The sequence below is a fragment of the Corythoichthys intestinalis genome, chromosome 15, assembly GCF_030265065.1.
Source record: "Corythoichthys intestinalis isolate RoL2023-P3 chromosome 15, ASM3026506v1, whole genome shotgun sequence".
In the NCBI taxonomy this organism is placed as follows: Eukaryota; Metazoa; Chordata; class Actinopteri; order Syngnathiformes; family Syngnathidae; genus Corythoichthys; species Corythoichthys intestinalis.
In genome coordinates, this window is record NC_080409.1 from 30,916,964 (window position 1) to 30,938,904 (window position 21,941).

Genomic DNA, 21,941 nt, shown 5'->3' on the forward strand with positions numbered 1-21,941 from the left:
CACCCGCCGCGTTCATCCCAGTCGTATCGCTTTACACTCACGCAGCTCTTCAAGTTTCACGATTGATGAGAACATCTCGACACACACTCGCCCAACGTGTACGATCACCTGCAAGCTTCAGAAAATAATGATGATACCTGAGTGTATGGTCATACTCTCTTTATTTTGCAAGTTTATTTGAGAATAGTCCATTCAAACCGTTCTCAAGATTCGCCACTTCGAAAAGGTCGCATTGAGAACCCCCCCCCCCCCCCCCCCCCAACAAGTCGACCTTTTACAGTAAGGATAGAGGCCTTACTGACATTGGCATATGATCTGACTATACACGAAATGGTTAACTACAAATTTACATATAAACGCAAATTTGAATAAAACGTCCAAAAACATGCAGGTTAGTATATAGTGCCTGTGACACGAAAAAGCATGTTTATTTCATAATACACGCGGTATTTTATGCTCCTGAATGAAATGGACCACTTGGATGTGTGAAGAAGCGATCGATATATTTATTCAATTTTTTGAATCCTGCGCTACAAAAAAGGACAGACTTCCGGTTTCGGTCTTGCATTGAGGAAGAGGGCACTGTGTACGGGAGAAGGAGTCCTCTTCACTATACAGCTGTACTGTTGTATGAGAAAGACGAAGGATTCAGCTGATTTTGCCGATTAATTTGTTTATTTTTCGCATCACGCCAGCCAAACGGCTGCAGAAAAATCTTGCTGTACGAGGGAGAGGCGTGTGAGCCTTTTTGGGGTTTCAAAAGGTTCCCATTCACCGGTGGATATTGGCCAAAACAAGCCCTACTACTGTGGGACCATGGGACTTTCGAGGAAGTGAGTAAACATCTTGTTTTGTATTATGTCAAATACTGAGATCATTTTAATATGTAGGTGGCTTGCATTTTGAGGCTGACATGCTCCTTGTTCCCTCGACCGACGACCGGCGGCTTGTCGCACATCCCCCTGCTGGGAGAGCACTATACTTGGCTTATTGCCCTCTTCATGTGACCGTGGTTCTGTCAAATTGTCCGACCGATCAGAAATTGCAACTATGTTAAAAATAGCCGCGAATACAATGATTACAAAGTTAACACTATAAACTTTCTTGAAATAAAGGACTACTTATGTTTGATCATGGATGGGCATGTACAGTACATATTGTCATGTTAGCTGCATAATAACTGCAGCCGCCCTCCTATTAGTCTCTCGCTGTTCACGACTTCGCCATGTAGTAAAGCATTATTTTGCCATATTCGTGTTAACCATTTGGCAGCTACACACTCCTCCGACATCGGTCGGTTTGTCCGGCGGTCATTGTCCAGCTGCTTCCCCACAAACGAGCCCGCCGCCCTCAGCAGGGGAACGACGAGCTCTAACTTGTTTGCCGCCGGGCGGATTGCCGATCGGCGAAGACAATCGACAACCCAGTTGTCATGTGAAATGTTCCGGGCTAGTTACGTGTGATTTTCCGCTTCGAAGACTTTGAAACATCACTCGGTTCGGGTTAGCATGTCGGCTAGCTGTCAGGCCTCTTGGTTTGTTTACATTCTCCGAAGCTGGGGAAGGGAAATGACATAAGCCCAACTTAGGTGGCATAAAATATCATTCGGGAGGTGTGACAGTAAAGGGGAAGTCGACAGTTTTGACCATTATGGAGTAATTTTGCCATGTCGTCCTGAATAAATGCATTTTTATTATTTCATATTCCATTTAGCACAAGACTTATTTGTCATGACCATGCCATTTATTTAGCTATTGGGGAAAAATACTTTGATAAAAAGAATATCCTGTAAAAATACTGGAGTAGAGAATGACATTTTGCAGCTTTCTTCGTTGCATTTTCCTCGTTCGGAATAATTCCCCCTCAATGGGCTGAATAGTAAAACCGATGAGCCCATTCTCCCGCTGACGTCATCCACCTGTTGGGGACGCTAGAGCCCTATAATTATAGGCGTGGCTAACCGGCAGATTAAAAGACTAATTTCTCGTCATCTGCACTTTGCTAAATTATAGTTGTATATAGTAGTATATAGTCGAATCATTTCAAAATATGATTCTAATTCACATAATAATGCTATTTAAGACTTTTTTCTCCTGTCGTACGCACATTAAGTGAACACATGAAGTTGTCCACATACCATATGGGAATGCGAGTATGAATAGTCGTCTATAAGTGTTGTGATGAGGGCTGGCGAATAGTTCAGTGTAAAGATGTTAATGGATAAAAAAAAAAAAAAAGTTTGCAAAAATCTGTAATAACATATGAAAATGAGTTTTGCACCAATATCAACATGAACATCGGAAGAGGCCCCGATACGGCACAAAAATGTAGGCATTCATATCGGGAGTACTCTTAAATAATAAACCGATAACACACAAGTGCTCTTTGAGATTTAGTTCCCAACCGCCAAAGAAGAAAAGGACGAGGAAGCAAACAACAAAGAAGAAAACGAGGAGGGAGACAACGAAATCGAGAACGCAATAAAGGTAGACAATAATATTGCTAAAAGTCATTGAATATTTTTGTAAGATGTCCTTTAGTGGGGGCATGTCAAACGGTAATACCAGAGAGGTTTAAACGTTTTATCAACACTGACATTCACATGAGCATCTATAAATATGTTAGCTAAATGGGAAATGATAGGCTAGCAAATATGTTGCTCCTAGCAATATGATTAGCACATGAGCCAAGCTAACGTACAATGCGGTATAATGGTTGCATTAGTACATTTTTCTCATTCACAGAGATTTTTAAGCAGATCAAGCCCTGATAGGAATGATCTTATATTCAAGTGAGTATGTAGTAATTTAGAATAATATACTGTACATATATATGGTATATTGTATATTCTTACAAAAACTTATCAATGCAGTATCGGCATCGGCCAATACCACACAGCCAGGTATCAGAATCGCTATAGGATGCAAAAAATGGTTTCGGTGAAACACTGATAAAAAGTGAATTTGAACAATACGTTATTTTTTTTTAAACTGTAAAAATGTTAATTTGATGTGATGTAAAAGGGCCAAGTCAACAATGAAAATTAAATTCAAACTCAAAATAAAACAGTACTTTTCAGAAAAAAATTTAACCGAACAAAATTAATATTATTAAATTGCACGTAAAGAATGAAAAAAAGTAGTACAAATGGCTTTATAAAGGTGAATGCGAACAAATAATGAAAAACGTTGTAAAAAGTTGTGAATTTCAACCCCCCCAAAAAAATGTGTGATGAAGCCAAACATTTTTTTCCAAATGATTTGCTGAAAGAAAATATATACCGTATAACATGCATTAAAAATATATTGAGAAAATGGATGCAGAAAAATGTGGGATCCTAAAAGATGAATTCCTATAGAAATTCTGCACGCTGTGCTTTATTTCTTATTTAACCAATCTACATGTATATTTGCAGGTGCATACATACGGGTGGTGTTTCCTTGGATACACTTACAGGTTTGCAGCGCTCCATTAGAGATCAATAGAATCTCTGCTCCTAATTCCTTCTATCAAGACGTCTCTGATCCTCATCTGCTGTGTGGAGGCTGTTGTCAAAGCCGCTTCATCCTACCACATGCGCAGATGTCTTATACCTACACCGGCGTAACAGCTGCAAGGATGAATGCACCGCCGCTAGACATGTGCTGGTATGAGATTCTAACGGTATGATAACCCTAAGCAAAAATATCACGGTATTGCAGTTACAGCTCTAAAATGTGAGATACTGTATCTGGGTTAAAAAAAAAAATTTTCCAATTGAACAGGATTTTTATTTTTCCTAACATACTAGCAAATTGCAACATAAGTATAATGTTAAGTTAAAATCCACAGCCACAGGTTAACAATATCATCATCATAAGAAAAAAAAATACAATTCAATAAAAAGCATGAGTGTATGACTCGCATCATGTTTCCATTATACACACACTCCCTTTCTTGACACAAACAGTTGCCAATGAGAAAAAATGTTTTACCACCGCTAGACACACTAAATACGCTGGAGTTAACTCTCGTAGCTGGTGGGAAACGTTCATTATAATGTTTACTAAACTTTAATTTTGTATCAATGCAAAACCACATTGGAGGTATTGCCTCCTCAGCAGCCACAGTCTGCAAACATGTTTTACGTGTCGGTGTGCCCTCCTCCTCTAAGCCGCGGCCGTTTGTAACTTTTCTGTAGCCGATGTATTCCCATACCAGCGATGTCGTTTTCTTTCATGGGGGGAAAAAGTTCAGGAGTTTCACCTCCTACAGCCATTGTGCAGCACAGCTACAGATTTCCTGACATTGAGCAACAACCAGTGGGGCACAATCGAGGGATTTCTCCCTGCATTTATGGTACATAAAAAATTGCTAATACCTTAGGGACGGTATAACGGAAAACTTTTGCGGTTTTGAAACCGTGACGTTTTCATAGCACAGTAGCCTATAACTTAAAACCGGTTATCGGCACATGCCTAATGGCCGCTTTGCCCAATGTGAGGACATCTTCCAGCCTTCAGGTGAGGGCAGAATGAGAAAGAGATCGATGTCTATTTAGGCCAAAAGTTTTTGCTGTGAAAATAGGAGTCACGTTGTGATCTTTTGTATTCTAACACGGTGGTTCACAAACATTTGAAAGCAAGTACCACCTCTTAGAATGCTTGGTTGTCTGAGTACTATCAAAAGCATTGGTTGCTATGAACCCCATCAGAAACAGTGGTTACTACTAGACATGCCGATCGATCGGGTCCGATCACGTCATTTTCAAAATATCGGAATCGGCAAAAAAATATCGGCCATGCCTTTTTTTAATATATATATTTTTTAATTAAATCGTTTTCTAATTGTATTTAACGTTACAGACATAATATGTTACACTCATCCAGAGTCTTTAGTTTAGGCTTAAGGTAGGGTTATCAAATTTATCCCGATAACGGTGGTAATTCATTTTTAAAAGAATGTATCACGTTAAAATATTTAACGCATGCATCATTGTCGCGCTCAATCTGTAATAGTGCCGTTTTACCTATATAGAGAGATAAAAGGCAGCGTAAAATGAGTAGCCTTTTGGCAGCCTTTAGAGCCTTTTCTTAATTGGCTAAAGCCTTACAATCCCTCTCCCTACGATTAGAAATATCATGGGACGCAACGTGGGGAAGCAAGGTGGCAATTGATCTTTTTCCTTAACACCTTATGTTATTTCCCAACTTAGAGAAGATATATCAATTGGTAGCACTACGCGCAGTCATGGTTCCACTCCCCATCATGCATTTGGGCATGGCTACAGTATCATCTACTGAAAGCTTAACAAATACACTAGATGGCAATATTTAGTCACAATATGCAAAGTCACAAGTCTTTCCATCCGTGGATCCCTCTCACAGAAAGAATGTTAATAATGTAAATGCCATCTTGAGGATTTATTTTCATAATAAACAAATACAGTACTTATGTACTGTATGTTGAATGTATATATTCGTCCGAGTTTTATTAATTTTTTCTTAATGCATTGCCAAAATGTATATGATCGGGAAAAATTGTCTGGAATAATTGGAATTGAATCGGGAGCAAAAAAAAAAAGCAATCGGATCAGGATATATCGGGATCGGCAGATACTCAAACTAAAACGATCGGGATCGGATCGGGAGCAAAAAAACATGATCGGAACAACCCTAGTTACTACATTGGACATCTATACAAAAGTTATTATTAGCTTAACGTTCAATGTCAAAGGAGGTCTCAGAATATGTGATGCGGTACTTGGTAAAAGAGGGAAATAGATATTCAAAACATCCATTTCAATTAGAAGCGATCAAATTATCACTTCCAGTTCCCAGTTAAAACAGGCTAAATAGGCATCTCTTAGTGTAACATAGAGAGTTAAAAGTTTAACTACTGTATGTGAGGTCACAGGAAATGTATAAATCAAGAGTAAAAAAGATTTAATTGATTAAAAATTATATATCATAAAAATTTTTTAAAAAAAGATTAATTCATTTTAAGTTTTTTTTTTTTTTAAAATTTATTCTTTAAGGCTTTTTTCTTTCTATTCAAAAACATTTTTTTTTACTAATGAAATAATTGTTTTTATTCTGAAAATGGATCATTCAATTAATTCATTTATTATATATTTTAAATTGTTCATTGATCATTTTTAATGCCTATCACAAAACGTGCGCGCAACACCAATACTACAATATGATGTCAAATGAGGATTGCAAAGTATTGTCCGTGGGGCTCAATTGGTCCCTGGGCTGAAAGTTTGAGACTCCTGTCGCATAGACGAGTTTCCTGAGCGAAATATGGGCGCCGCCATCTTGGAAAATGCCTGCTCAGAACTTCTGATTTAGAAAGAACCACATGAATTGCAGTTGAAGTAAGCAGTGTGTTGATAAAGTTAAAACTGCAAAATCAAACCAGAAGAACCCATGGAATCTCCAAAAAGGGGATTCAGCATGACGTAGATGAGACTCCGAGACATTTTGTGCTGTGCGTGAACTCTTATCATTTTGTTGATCATTCGTGGACAAAATAATAACAACCTGTCAGCCTGTGTTGACGTGTAGATTAATTCGCCGGCCACTTGAGTGACCAAAATGAGGTGACATTACAAAAATTATATTACATTTGCCAAATGCAGAAGGGCTGGCACAGATTTTGTTGTTACAAGGAAATACTACAAGGTATGAACATAAACAGGGTTCCCCCAGGATTTTTACATTAAAATTTAAGACTTTTTAAGACCTTTTCAAGACCACATCCAATGAAATTTGAGACCAATCTCGCGCCTATTCTGGCATATACTTATGAAATAATGCAAAAGAATCTTATATTGTCACTTGAGGAATACGAGTGGTGGTCCGATATTGTCTTTAGAGTCTACGTCACCTCTGCCTTAAGATTTGGCGTCGAGCCACAAAGAGCTCGCGTGTTACCTGGCTGAGAGGGCTTGGTGCTGCTGTCAGCCGAGGTGACTGTTGAGGTTAATGTGGGATATGGGTGCCTGCTTTCGTGTAGCTGCTGAGCATGCTAAATGTTTAACACTCTTCATGTGCGACTCCAAGGCCATATGTCCCGTTGTGCCGAGCTTGAAGTTTTTATGGCACAGGCTGCACCAAGCCTGCCACTTATTCCCTGGTACAGCCTGAAACCAGTCATATTTTGAGTCAGTCAACCACAATGGGTTAAATCTGCACTTTCCCATCCCACAGTCGCTGCGCCGCCTCCGACAGCTTGCCAGTGACTGACTTTACGTAAAGCTCCAACGTAACGCTGCATTTGCGAATATGCGGAAATCTGGATTTTCCGACAGAAACAGCGCATTTATCGGTCAGAGATCGATAAAGAGAGAAAATGAAAAATAATTTTATGACACATTCCATACTTTTTTTGTTAGTTTACTTATTATGCAGTTATTAGTGCGATCATGCAGATAAGACAGGGAAAAATTAAGACATTTGAGAATGAAATTTAAGACTTGTAAACACAATTTAAAACCTTTTCAAGGCCTTAATTTATGCTTTTCAGATATAAGACTTTTTCAAGTTTTTAAGACCCCGCGGGTAACCTGATGTAAACAAAAATAGTATGTCATTATTTTTTTTATTGCCGATATTGATCGCAATAAAACATTTGGACAACATGATTCAATTTCTTGTTTTATTTAAAACGATTGGTGCATGTGCAAAACAGGTCAATGAATCACAATTTATAAAATTATTAGAAAAATAGCATACGAGAATGTGATATCAGACAGCAGAGCTCCGGAGCCTAGCCAAACTTTCACCCGTCATTATGACCTCCAGTCGGGCTTTCTCTCTCTGTCCTCGGTTATTCCAGCTCCAATAGCGTTTCTTAAAGTTAAAAAGCTCATAGTTGGATCTCTGGATCGAGCTGACGGTCCGCCGCGAGGCGGGCCACCGTCTCCCAGCCTCAGCCTCTCGGCCGCCCCGGGTAAAACACACGTGGTCTCTATATATGTCCATCGACGTACAGTAAGTGTTGTTTTCGAGTGGTCTTCCCTTGCATAACAGCGTTTTCCACCTGTAAACAAATGAAAAAAAAAACTTGTCACACTTGCATTTGTGCGTTGACATAATTGTGCCATCTACATGTACTGATTGGCAACAGGCTAGCAGCAGACACAGAGGTTGTAGAAAATAATATTAAAGATAATCATAATTACAATCATCATCGTAATAACAATATCAAAGGCAACAAGTCGTTTCATGCGCAAGATTTTAGTTTTTGTATTTTTTGAGCTCCGGAGACATGAAAATGCAAGGATACCATCCATAACGCAGCGGCAACATCGCTACAAAAACACACGGTCTTTGTGGTGGAATGAGCTTGGTTTCACATCTGCCTTCATGAACATGTCCTCCCCTGTCGTGATGATGGCAAATGGATGCGATTTTCCAAATTGTCTTTTTTAAGGGATTTTAAGTGGTAATGTTACTCCAGCTCCACTGTTGTTTTGGATGGAGAAATTCTAAAACGGAAGTTGCGAGCAGACATGAGGAAGTAAAGCGGTAGTGCCTCGGAAACTTGAACATGAATGGGTTAACAGTCTCCCCACCAGATTCAAACACCTACCTTAGAAATCTGAGCGGATACGCCATGCATTCGCTGCAGTTTGCTCGTCTCCATTTTAAAACAATAATTCAGCTTTACAACCCCCGACTCAGCTCGCCTCTGATATTATACCGCTGTGACTCGTCGATAACCCGCGCTACTAAAGGAAAACGGCAAATGACGAGCGTTTTAAGCCGGCTTTGTAATTAGTCAAGTCTTCTGCTTCATCCTCAGAAGTTTCGGAGTCCCCCGCCGCTGAACCCAGATGAACTCGGACGATGGTTTTCTTTCATGTCTGCGTCTCTTTTCGCCACCAAAAACAAAACAGCGGAATTGAGAGTTAAAACGTCTCTGTGATGGCGGCGCCAGAGGATCCTTGTGGTTGATTACCAGCTAATCCTTATTATTAGGGATTTAAGTATTATCCGAGTGTTATTCAGCAGGTTAATTGCCGAGAGCAAAGAATATTAAGTTAGATAAGAAGCACGGAAAAGTACTACTGTGCAATATATTTAAACGCAATTTAAAGATTAACTTTTGCGAATGTGCACTAAGAGGCAAAGTAAATGTTACATCATGGAAGTACTGACGAACAAATGCATTCCTCGTTTCAAAAAAGAAAAAAGTCATGCATTTTGGTTTTAGTAGCATCATGGAGAATATTTTAAAAACACAGCCCTTAAAACTTCTTTCTCTGAGCACATATATGGGCAATCTATGGTCCGCAGGTAGACATGTGCCGATTACCGGTTTCAAGGAAAACCGTGGTTTGAAAACGTCATGGTTTAAAAACTACAAAATTTTTCCATCATTCCGTCCCTAAGGTATTAGCTATCTTTTATGTCCCAAAAATACATGGAGAAATCCTTGCTTGCAGCTGTAAGACTCAACCCTACCCCACCGGTTGTTGCTCAGTGTCAGTGAGTCAGCTGTGCTACACGATAGCTGGAGGAGGTGAGACTCCTGAACTCTTTCCCCCATGGAAAAAAAAATCGCTAGTATGGGAATACTTCGGCTACAGAAAAGTTACAGACGGCTGCGGCTTAAGAAGAGGAGGGCCAACTGACATGTAAAAATGTTTGCTGAGGGTGGCTGGCGAGGAGGCAATACAGGGATCCCTTGTTTCTCACGGTTAATGGGGACCACAACCCGCCGCGATAGGTGAAAAACTGTGAAGTAGAGCCCCCCAATGTACAATGTATTCATTCAGATCTATCATTATAAAAAAATACATACCCTATAGGACATGTGTTTTCTTTTTTCTACCCTTTTCTCCAAAGTATAATAAAAAAACAAAACCCTAATAATAATGATACGTTTTAAACATGTTACTGTCCCCCCAAATTATTTTTAAAGAAGAAAAAAAGTAGACGCTCAATCTATTTAAAAAAAAGTCTTTAAAAAAATGCTTGTCTTTATTAAATGCTTCATTGAATGTCGACTGAAATCCGCCCCAGCTGCTCATTTACACACAATGAGTCCCCACAGCAACTGTTTAACAACGATGATTGACGCATGAGGTACTTTGAAGGTTGATTCGCTGACAAGATCCAAGTGTAACAGTCTGTCAATCATTGAGGAAGAGACAGCTCATTTGAATTTTTATTTTTTTTTTAAATTAAAAAAAATCCGCGATGGACTGAGGGTGCAAAGTTTGAGGTGCGAAGTAGCGAGGGATCACTGTACCTCCAATATGATTTTGCACTTATACAAAATTAAATTTTGGTAAACACTGAATGTAACATAACATTATACTTATGTTCCAATTTGCTATGTTTTGAAAAATAAAAATCCTGTTCAATGAAAATTATTATTTTTTTAAAACCCAGACATCTCAAAGTAACACATTTTAGAGCTAATTGTATTACCGTGATACTGTGAAACAGTGATATTTTGGCTTAAGATCATCATACCGTCAGAATATTATAACGGCACATTCCTACCCGCGGGTCGTATACGAATGTTCCCTCCCAGTTTAAATGAATAGGACATCTATCGCCGCCAACGACAGTACAAGTTGAATGAGCAAGGTATGAGAGGTTTGTTATATGACTCAAACTAAAGACGACCTGAAGCCGTAGTAGCTTAAACGTTGACTCGATTGTACTTGATTGTCATTACCAGTTTGACTATCTCACTTCAGGCTTTGTTTGCGCTCCACGGCTATTCCTTCTTTTACAGTGAAGGCTGACTTAATTGAAAGCGCCAGTTGTCTCCTTTCAATTTCAGGGCCAGCTAATGCCATTAATAATGTATGGATATTTGAATTAGAACCCATCCCGAGTCTCGCTGTACTGTAAACGGTATCGATCGTCTCTTAATAAAGCTTTATATACCATTGACGTGTTTGTGTGTGCATATTAGGCAAATACGAACACTACAATCAAACCCAAGTCATTAAGAATGAATAATTTTTAACCAACAACAGCCAGAGGTGTGTTTGCATTGGGGACCTTTCTAATATATTTCATATTTTTCATAGAGAGCAGCTGCAAGGTGATCACGGTATGTCATTTTACTGTTTTTATAAAACAAATTCTCCACAGTATGACACAAAATTGTATCCAATAAGAGACTGAGGAAAGCAGTTAACTGGGGCGGTGCAGCAAAATGGAGACTGAGGCGCATAATGCCACAGCTGCGGGGTAAGCAAACATTTTCTTGAAAATACAAAGCCGGGAGCCATGTGAAGCCTTAAAAGATCAGCTTCCCGATATTGAAGGATTAGTGCGTGACGCTACATGGCGCCATAGGACAAAATGCAAACATTGCACACAGCAAATCAAACAAGTGCACATTCTACCACTGCAGTAGCCAAGAAGGAATGGATGGAAAACATCGCATAACAAGCAGGCGGGAACAGATGGCAACTTCAGGGCTAAACACACCCTGAGGCCCTGTCTGGATGTGTGGGGTTTTTGGTGTGTGTGGGTGGGGGGCATGAACCGATCATGATGATCAATGTTTCTTAACTCATTGGCTGCCATTGGTGGCAACAGACTTCCTATCAATTTGAACTGGAAGCGGCTAGCAATACTGTCTACATGTTTAAGTGCACACAAACAAAAGGCTATGTTGTGGCATGCATACAGTATTAAAAATACATTAATTTAATAACTATAATAATGCAATTTAAAGATGAAGCAGTATCAGCCTGTTGTTTGTGTTTCGATTTCTAAAAAATTATAGCGTTTTATGATAGGCTACCACATGATGTGAGTATTATCAACTAAAGTTTCACTATGGTTGTATATTGTCAATATTTATTTTAAAATGTCTGTCATTCAAATATATCTGAAAGAAAACATCCCATGAATCTTTTTTGAAAAATTTTGTTTTATTTTGAAAAAAGTTGCCGAAAATTTGGATCAATGCCCTTTTTTAATGACATATTCAATGTACTGACTTTTTTTTCATTTACTAAACATAATTTTTACTCCAAAGTAATGCTGCCCTGTTTCCTATTCTTGTGAGTTTACTTTAAATGCAAAACAAACTGTTATTGTTGTGGCGACGTCTTGAGATTATTAATGGACACTGTTTTAGAGTTCCCTGGCTGCTAATTAATTCGTTTTAACCAGGGTGATGCACTTAAAAATTCATTCGTTTGCTGCCGGTGGCAGCCATAAATGTCCAGAGGTGGGTAGAGTAGCCAAAGATTGTACTCAAGCAAGAGTAGCGTTACTTCAAAATAATATTCCCAAGTACAAGTACTCAAGTCCAAGTAATAGTAGTCACCCCGAAAAAATAATTCAAGAACAAGTAAAAAAAAAAAAAAGTATATGGTGAAAAGAATACTCACCTACTGAATAACTGCTTATGATGGCTGATGTATTTTGAAAAAACATCAAATTCTGTAAACTCTGAATAATAAACAAACTTACACGTTAAGGAACAAAAAATATTAAATTTAAATATTAAATTTTGTTTTGGCAGACACATAAGAAACCGCATTATATAGCTGCACTTTCCCACAGTGTGTAAGCCAAACAACAGGCCAAAGGTGCTCATTATTTTCGGTTTCAATATTAGAGACAGTTGCCACTGCCATTTTCCAAATGGTTTTTTTTTCACCTTTAAGGTCCGGGGCCTTTTTTGGAAGTTCTTTTTTATTTTTGATCTTCTCTCTATATAAGTAATTAAGTAAATAAATACTTTTATTCTACTTTAAATACAAATTTGCGCATGCGTGCGCAGTCAGATTGGCTCTATCATGGTGTCAACAGTCAATTTTTGTTCACAAACAAATCTTCGTCATGACTGGAGCTCACAGGCTGTCGTATGTACACCTGCTAAACTTACCTTTCGGGAACTGTTTAATTCTGCCGAAGCTTTGTACTGGTGTAATCTGTAAAATTCCGTTTGTTGTGGCATCGTTACTCTGCCGATGATTGTAAAGTTTTATAGCATTGTTTGATTTTTGCCTTGACTACCTAGCTGTCACCTAGCTTAGCTGTCACTGAGGTAAGCCGGGTTAGGCATTATGGGATATGTACCGGTGGTCTGCTAAAATATCCTACATCGGCGAAACGTCTACATTAGTCGAATTTGACACCCAAAGTACTACCAAACGCTCTAAACTTGTTTTGTTTAGATGCATACAGGCATAACGTACTAAAAAAAAAATGCCTGAAGAAAATACTTAAATGTAGTTATATCAAATAAGGATGCTACGTGACTAATGTGGTCAACTGCTTCAAAGCTAACACAAAACAACACAATGGTTAAAAGTATTAGAGGGTAATACATGCAAAAAGTATCTTTGAGGTAGTGAAAAGTTTCTAAAAAACTAAAAAATAGTGAGTACTTGCCGCTTCTAACCGATGTGCGCATGCGTGCGGATGCTTGCGCAAGCGCACTGAGCATTGTGTAGGACGTTACGCCGCGTAGTAAGGAATGGCCGAACACCGGTAGTTTTGATGTGCTGAATTTGGAAACATGCTGGTTGAATTGTTTATTTATTTCAGTTATTGTTTGCGTATAATCTCGAACATTGAATGAGAATAATAATTGAGTGGGAATAATTTGTCAATGACAATTGTGGTAGTCTTGAAGCTACAGTTTAATTTACATTATTTTACTGGAAAGAGAAATGAGCTTTTTGATAAATCTGGATTTTCTACAGAAGAGGTATTATTTAGAACATTGTTTCAGATTATTTATTTGTAAAGTAAGAATTAAAAAGAGAGCTATTATTTTGTTCAAGGATTCGCCAATAAAGAAGAGGCTTTTTTTTTTTTTTCGTTATTATTTTAGGAATAACAAAGCCTGTTAGGTAACCTCTATGAATTTGAATTCGTGTTTTTAGTTATATAGCTATTATTAGTATTTTTTTTATATACAGTGGGGCAAATAAGTATTTAGTCAACCACCAATTGTGCAAGTTCTCCTACTTGAAAAGATTAGAAAGGCCTGTAATTGTCAACGTGGGTAAACCTCAACCATTAGAGACCGAATGTGGAAAAAAAAACTGAAAATCAAATTGTTTAATTTTTAAAGAATTTATTTCCAAATTACAGTGGAAAATAAGTATTTGGTCACCTAAAAACAAACAAGATTTCTGGCTGTCAAAGAGGTCTAACTTCTTCTAACGAGGTCTAACAAGGCTCCACTCGTTACCTGTATTAATGGCACCTGTTCTAACTCATTATTAGGGCTGTCCCAAACGACTAATTTTCTCCCGATTAGTCAGCCGACTATTTTTACGATTAGTCGACTAATCTAATAATTATTTTTTTATTTTTGTATTTTTTTAACAAATTTAGCAATGACATTTTTGTTGACGCTTATCAATTAAAAAAAAACATATTGGAACACTCAAATCATTTATTAAAGTACAAATAAACACGTAAATAACAATAATAAATCACAAATAAACAATGAGTTCAAATGCTGATAGAATTAACTAGTGTAGCATCCCGATTGAAAAGATGGTCTCTTAAACTGATGGTTTACAACTTTTATTCCATCCTTGATGTAAACACACCGTAAGAGCTACGGCGCACACAAATAAAGCAACACAATTAGAAATTAACAAAAACTTTTCACATTTTTCCTTTTAAACCTTATTTATATATCAATGAATTGCCTATATGAATTGCCTTTACCTTATTACCTTATCATTGACAATCTCTCCCTTGAGTGCAATCACTGTATATACTGTATATATTTATGACCTTTTAACCTTATATAATTTTCTATACCATAAAATAAACCATAACATGAAATAAACCTTTCAATTAGCATTAAGAACAATACTAATAGCACTTATAGGCCCATTGTCAATGAAACATTCTTATTTAGTAAGGCACCCTCTGGTGTACAAAAAATGAAAAAAAAAAAAAAAAAAAAAAAAACCTTACAAACTGCGTGAAGGCGCTTGAGGTGTTTATTCACGGCCGACGCGCAGCTAAGCTTGGCACTGAAGAGACAGGACAGAAGAGTGTACTCTCCTTTGTTTCTTTGAAATAAGTCAATGTTTTGGACACTCTGGTGCGCTTTTTTTGGCTTTGTGCCGCTTTCCCTGCTTGCAAACAGAGCATCCGACATTCTAACTTTCCACGCATATATTTTTTTAACCCTTCATTTACCGTCGACGGCATGTTGTGCTCGTCGACGGATTTACGTCATCGATGACGTCGACTACGTCGACTAGTCGGGACAGCTCTACTCATTATCGGTATAAAAAACACCTCGCCACAATCTCAGTCAGTCACACTCCAAACTCCACTATGGCCAAGACCAAAGAGCTGTCGAAGTACACCAGAGACAAAATTGTAACCTGCACCAGGCTGGGAAGACTGAATCTGCAATAGGTAAAACGCTTGGTGTAAAGAAATCAACTGTGGGAGCAATTATTAGAAAATGGAAGACATACAAGACCACTGATATTCTCCCTCGATCTGGGGCTCCATGCAAGATCTCACCCCGTGGCGTCAAAATGATAAGCTTGGTGAGCAAAAATCTCAGAACCACACAGGGGTACCTAGTGAATGACCTACAGAGAGCTGGGACCACAGTATTAAAGGCTACTATCAGTAACACAATGCGCCGCCAGGGACTCAAATCCTTCACTGCCAGACGTGTCCCCCTGCTGAAGCCAGTACACGTCCAGGCCCATCTGCGGTACGCTAGAGAGCATTTGGATGATCCAGAAGAGGACTGGGAGAATTTGTTATGGTCAGATGAAGCCAAAATAGAACTTTTTGGTAGAAACACAGGTTCTCGTGTTTGGAGGAGAAAGGATACTGAATTGCATCCGAAGAACACCATACCCACTGTGAAGCATGGGGGTGGAAACACCATGCTGTGTAAAGGAAAGAATGAATGGGGCCATGTATCGAGAGATTTTGAGCGAAAATCTCCTTCCATCAGCAAGGGCATTGAAGATGAGACGTGGCTGGGTCTTTTAGCATGACAATGATCCCAAAAACACAGCCAGGGGCAACAAAGGAGTGGCTTCGTAAGAAGCATTTCAAGGTCCTGGAGTGGCCCAGCCAGTCTCCAGATCTCAACCCCATAGAAAATCTGTGGAGGTAGTTCAAAGTCCGTGTTGCCCAACAACAGCCCCAAAACATCACTAGTCTAGAAGAGATTTGCCTGGAGGAATGGGCCAAAATACCAGCAACAGTGTGTGAAAAGTTTGTGAAGAGTTACAGAAAACGTTTGGCCTCCGTTATTGCCAACAAAGGGTACATAACAAAGTATTGAGATGAACTTTTGGTATTGACCAAATACTTATTTTCCACCATGATTTGCAAATAAATTCTTTAAAAATCAAACAATGTGATTTTCTGTTTTTTCCCCCCCACATTCTGTCTCTCATGGTTGAGGTTTACCCATGTTGACAATTACAGGCCTCTCTAATATTTTCAAGTGGGACACCTTGCACAATTAGTGGTTGACTAAATACTTATTTGCCCCACTGTATAAAACTGAATTTGTCTATCCAGACAGAGGAGGCACACTTTAAATATGTTGAAGTGATAAGGCCTCTTCGAGTGGACTTCAAGTAAAATTTAAGTATCTCAAGGCCGGGCTGAGTGTCCTCTTCTTTGGAAATCAAAATATGGTTACCCTATTTTAGTTGGCTTTGCTACATAATGAATCATTTGTTATGCTTTCTTTCAGACCATGATGGTTTACCGAGTTGTACCACTGGGGTAAAAAAAAAAAAAACAACAACCTGCAACTGGCCATCGCAAAAATCAATATTGAAATATATTTCTGTGTCCTATGCCAAAATATTACAAGTTCTGGTGCATCAGACGTTGAGCCCAGTATTAGCTTAGCCTCAGAGCAGGTGACAGGTAAAGAACGGACAGTCATCTAGATTAGAGGCATTTCAGTTGATTTCAACAGAAAAGGAAATATTGATGGAACTTGGCAGAGATGGCTTTATGGGCATGGTAGCAAAACCTAGTGCTGTGATGTGCCACATGCTGACCTGCTAAGGCAGCATTTACAAACTGTGGGGTTCAAATCTGAAAGTGGACCTCAGAAGGGGTTAGGTCACATATTTAGAGGGCTTTATTTTAGCTATTATAAGTTGCATATTGGAAGAAATTGAAGTTTCGTGTAAAGATGTTTCAATCTCATTTACTGGACTTAATTTTGGCTATTATAAATTGCATTTTGGAAGACGTTGATGTTGTGTGTAAAGATGTTTCAGTCTCATAAAAGTTTGTGTAATCTTCAGTTTTATTTTATTTGATCGTCAATATGTTTGAAAAATGAAAAGTGGAATAGAGTGACCTATATTTAGTATAGTGGGGTAAAGACAATTTATTTTACATTTTGCTTCACCTCCACAGCTGAATGCTGGTTGGACACTGTACATATGATATTAGGGTGAGTATTGTAGTGAGTAGTGACTACAATGCTTATATTGAAGTGCAAATTTGTTTTTAATCATCCAAAAATATATATTGTGTTTGTGTGTGTGTGGGAGGTGACCTGGTTAAATGTCTGAAAAAGTATCCCTGTCCGGCCCTAGTCAGTACAATCAACCAAACACAGCGACCACTTACACCTCAATCACCCAAGTTGATGAAAGCACCTCCTCTTGGCGTCAGAGACTTTTGCTTAATTCAATGAATTGGCACCGGGCACACAGTCCGTGTTTATGCCGCATATTAATGGGCTCTTTTCTTTCCCCGACAGATGCTCCTCTCCGCTATTACGCAAGGCGTTTATCCGCGTGAGCGTGAAGCGTGTTTCCGCGCACATGTCGGGGCTGAACTGAACATCCTCTGTCTCAAAGGAATCCTACTGATCCTATTTGCGGAGGAGGCGAAGTAAAACTTTTATCAGGTGCAAGCAGGATCGGTCGCTCTGAGCCCAAACGAGCTGCCGGCCATGTTTTTTGGTACTCTTTCTTCTCTTTTTTACTCCCTTTTTTTTTTTTTTTTTTTTTAAGCATTTTTGATGAGGTTTGTTTAAACATGCAACACAACTGAATAAATATGTGACATCAGCAGGCTGGCATCCAGGGAGATGCATAACAGAGAATATAAATGACTAAAACAGACATCAAATGCAAAAATACCCATGTTCAACGCATACTGTAGATGTTAGTAATGCAGCATGGCTTGACTGAATTTTTAAATTTTGTGTTATTTAAAGGAATATATTTATTACTATAATTTTCTTTGTGGTTGTCAAAAATATGAACTCAACAGCCTTCATGGACGGCGATAGACGTCTCGTCCCTTTCAACTGGGAGGCACTGGCAGCAAATGATTGCTCTCAGCCCTTCCAGTCAAAATGGATTAGACGTCTATCGCCGTCAACGTGTTAAATTTCAGCCTTGTCTCCACACCTAATACAAATAAATAAAAAGCTGCTAAAATAGCTATGCGGCAATGCCTGCTACATTTGAGGCTAGTTGTTTACGGGGGCTCATTTGTACTTGAGGTGTATGAGGTCACCGGATAATTACCTTTCCTCACGTCCTTGATCTCATACAGTCCTCTCCCTCATCTCCCTCCTCCCCCTAACCCACAAATGACCTTTGCTACTGACAGACAGACTGATGAGTTCACTTTGGCTTCTTTGTGTAGATGTCGCAGTTGTGACAGAATGCTTGAAAGACAGATGAGGGGGATATACCAATATAATGAGAATTGCTATAAACTGCACAATTGATGAGAATATCATTTTTGTTTCAACGAGAATTGCTTATATTCTAACAGTTGGTACATTAACATACATAGTGAAATAGAAAATGAAAGCCTAAATGAATTAAAAAAAAAAAAAAGGTTTAAAATGTAGATGGAGTTTCATGTGTTTCTCGTAATGCCTGCAATATCGCAACATTTTTAAAAGTGATGACAATCTGACAATTTTATTATTTTATAAAGAAACAAAGTTGATGCAGATAATCTTACATGGAGGTCAAACAAAATTTCATGGGCCAGATATGGCCCCTCGACCTTAAGTTTGACACCTGTGATTTCCAGTGTTGGGCACGTTACTTTAAAAAAGTAATTAGTTACAGTAACTCACTACTTCTTTCAAAAAGTAACTGCGTAAGTAACTGAATTACTCTATAGTAAAAGTAACTAGTTACCAGGGAAAGTAATTATTTCCGTTACTTTAAAAGGAAGTTGTTGTATGTCAAAGAATTTGAAATTTTCTGAGCAGTATTCGAGTCAGTTGAATAAAGAACAGACAGGTAGTTGTGTTATAGAACCTTGTAATATTTATTGCACCTCACCAGCAACAGATTTATCCTACACTTGAAGTGCAACAAAAATAAACAGTAAACAATATAATAGAATAACAATCAGCAGTAAACAATATAAAGTGAGTTTAATCAATTATCAATTTTCCCCAGGCGCACACTCCTCTTGCGAGTCCTGATCTGTTTTTTTGAGTTCGGACGGTGGGATTGCGTTAAGAGAGGCAACCTGAGCAACCCTCTCTCGTCTCCCTACTCTTTCCACAGCATCCTTTTCTCTCAGCAAAGGACTCACTCGCGAATAAAGCCCGAATATTTATACAGTGGTACCTCTACAAAGTTAATTCGTTCCAGGGCCTTGTATGTAAGTCGAAATGGTCGTATGTCGAGCAGGATTTTCCCATAAGAATACATTATAATTCCATTAATTTGTTCCACAGCCCAAAAACCTACACTAAATCCTAAATAAGTACTGCTGGTACAATTACAAATGGCAATAAGACATAGCAAAACACATTAATTATAAATAGAAATCGGAATAATATAATAATAATACTAATAATTCCTTTAATAAGGTTACGAATCGGGTTCTATTGTGCCGGACGTTTTTTTTCTGTACCTGAACGCACCGCATGACTGACGAGACACAGCAGGGAGCGGTGCGGTTGAGTTTACTTTCGCTTTCAATGTTTTCTTGAGTACACAGTCAATTGTGGCGGACAGCAGGCGTTTTGTGTTGGATAAGTTCTGAAATAAATTATAAAAACCTGACAAAGCTGGCGATTTCTTTGGCGATGTAACTATGGAGGTAGATTTGTGTCTTTATTATTCAATAAAAAAAAAAGTTTCAATAAAATTTTTTTTCTTAAAAACCCGACTTTAATCAAAAAAAAATTTTCAATCAAAGAAAAATAGTTTTCAAATATATTTTTTTGAGTTTCAAATTTATTTTTGCATTCAAACACTTTTTTTTTTATTGAAGTGATGTTTTATTTGATTGAAGCAACATTGTTTTTGATTAAATAATAAAGACACAAATCTACCTCCATATGTAACCACAATAATAACTGTCAACTTAACTTATAAAGACTGGTGAACGGTGGTCGGAGGATGACTGTAGAGATGCGTTGTTAAGCTAGTTCTTCAGCGCAGCCCATCCCTCTCCCCGCAGCCCAGCAAAGGAGCCATCGTCACCCCCTCGGGATCCAGGTTGGTCCGGGGGGCGAGTCAAATTTTACGTCAGATGTCGAAAAGATCGTGTGTCTAAGCGATCATGTGTCGTGGTACCACTGTATATATATTTTTAAAGCCCGAATAGTCATTCAATATAAGGGGATTAAACACAGCGTACCTCACAGAATCTTATTTTTTATTTGATCTTATTAATATGACGTGCAATACATGTTTTTGGACAGTTATTTTGTATTTAGAGGTACTTAAAGGGTTAATTCCGATTTACACGGAAATTCGGGTTACATGGCCAGCCTAGGACGGAAATCGCTCGTTACCCTGGGACTACCTTTATTGAGCACGAAATCAACAATTCACAATTGGTACCATTAATAACATTCTAATAACAAAACAGTCAATTCAATTTAGCCTGAAGGGAGTAGGAAGAAGGAAAATTATTTAATTCCATCCCATTTAGAATATTTTAAACAACAAATATTCTTTACCACTTCCTGCCAACTGGGAGCTGCATTATTCTATTGTCACTAAATTCAGACACATTTTTACACATGTGAATAATAATAAAGAACATGCATGATTCCATTTGAATGAATGACACTTACCCATTTGGACATCTTGTTTTAGGAAATAAGATATCCTCAAAGGCAGAGGACCCACTGGATGTTTTAACTACATGCCAAAATTACTCCGACTCAACAGTTGAAAATCATTAGTTTAGACCAATGTAGAGCTGTCCCGACTAGTCAACGTAGTTGACATTATCCATGATGTAAATGCGTCGACGAGCACACCATCCCGTCGACGGTTAATAAAGGGTTATAAATATACTGTATATGCGGAGAGAGTTGAGAATGGCGGACGCTCGGGATTCAAGCGGGGAAAGCGGCACAAAGCCAAAAAAGCGCACCGGAGTGACCAAAGCATGTATTTTCAACGAAACACAGAAAGGTACTGCAATGCCAAGCTTGCATACCACGGCAGTATGTCGGCAGTGAATGAACACCTGAAGCGCTGTCACTCAGGTATAATTTTGGAAGATGACAGGAGACAACAAGCTGGCAGATCGTAAGTCCGTGTAACATTTTTTTCCATTGAAGTTGCCGTTACGTGGGTCGTACGACAGAGTATTAGGGGCTAATGGAGGGCTAATGTAGCTGAATAAGCAGATACGTTCTTTACGTAGTGCGTTGCCGCCGCCGCTCAAATCAACAATATTGAAAGCAGCTTGTGTTTTAGAATCTGTTTTACAAATAAGTAAATCCTTATTATGCTTCATCTACATCAAATTATAATCAATAAAATAATTTATACTAAAGCTTTGTTGTACATGTATGTAAATTAGGGGTGTGCCATCTTGGGCACCCCCCGATTTGATTCGATTACGATTCAGGGTGCTCCGGGGGGTGGGGGGGCCAGGCGCAGCCCATCCCTCCTCCCGCCGCCCAGCAAAGGAGCCACCGTCCCCCCCCCGGGACCCAGGGTGGTCCCCCGGGCCACCCGCGCGCCCATCAAC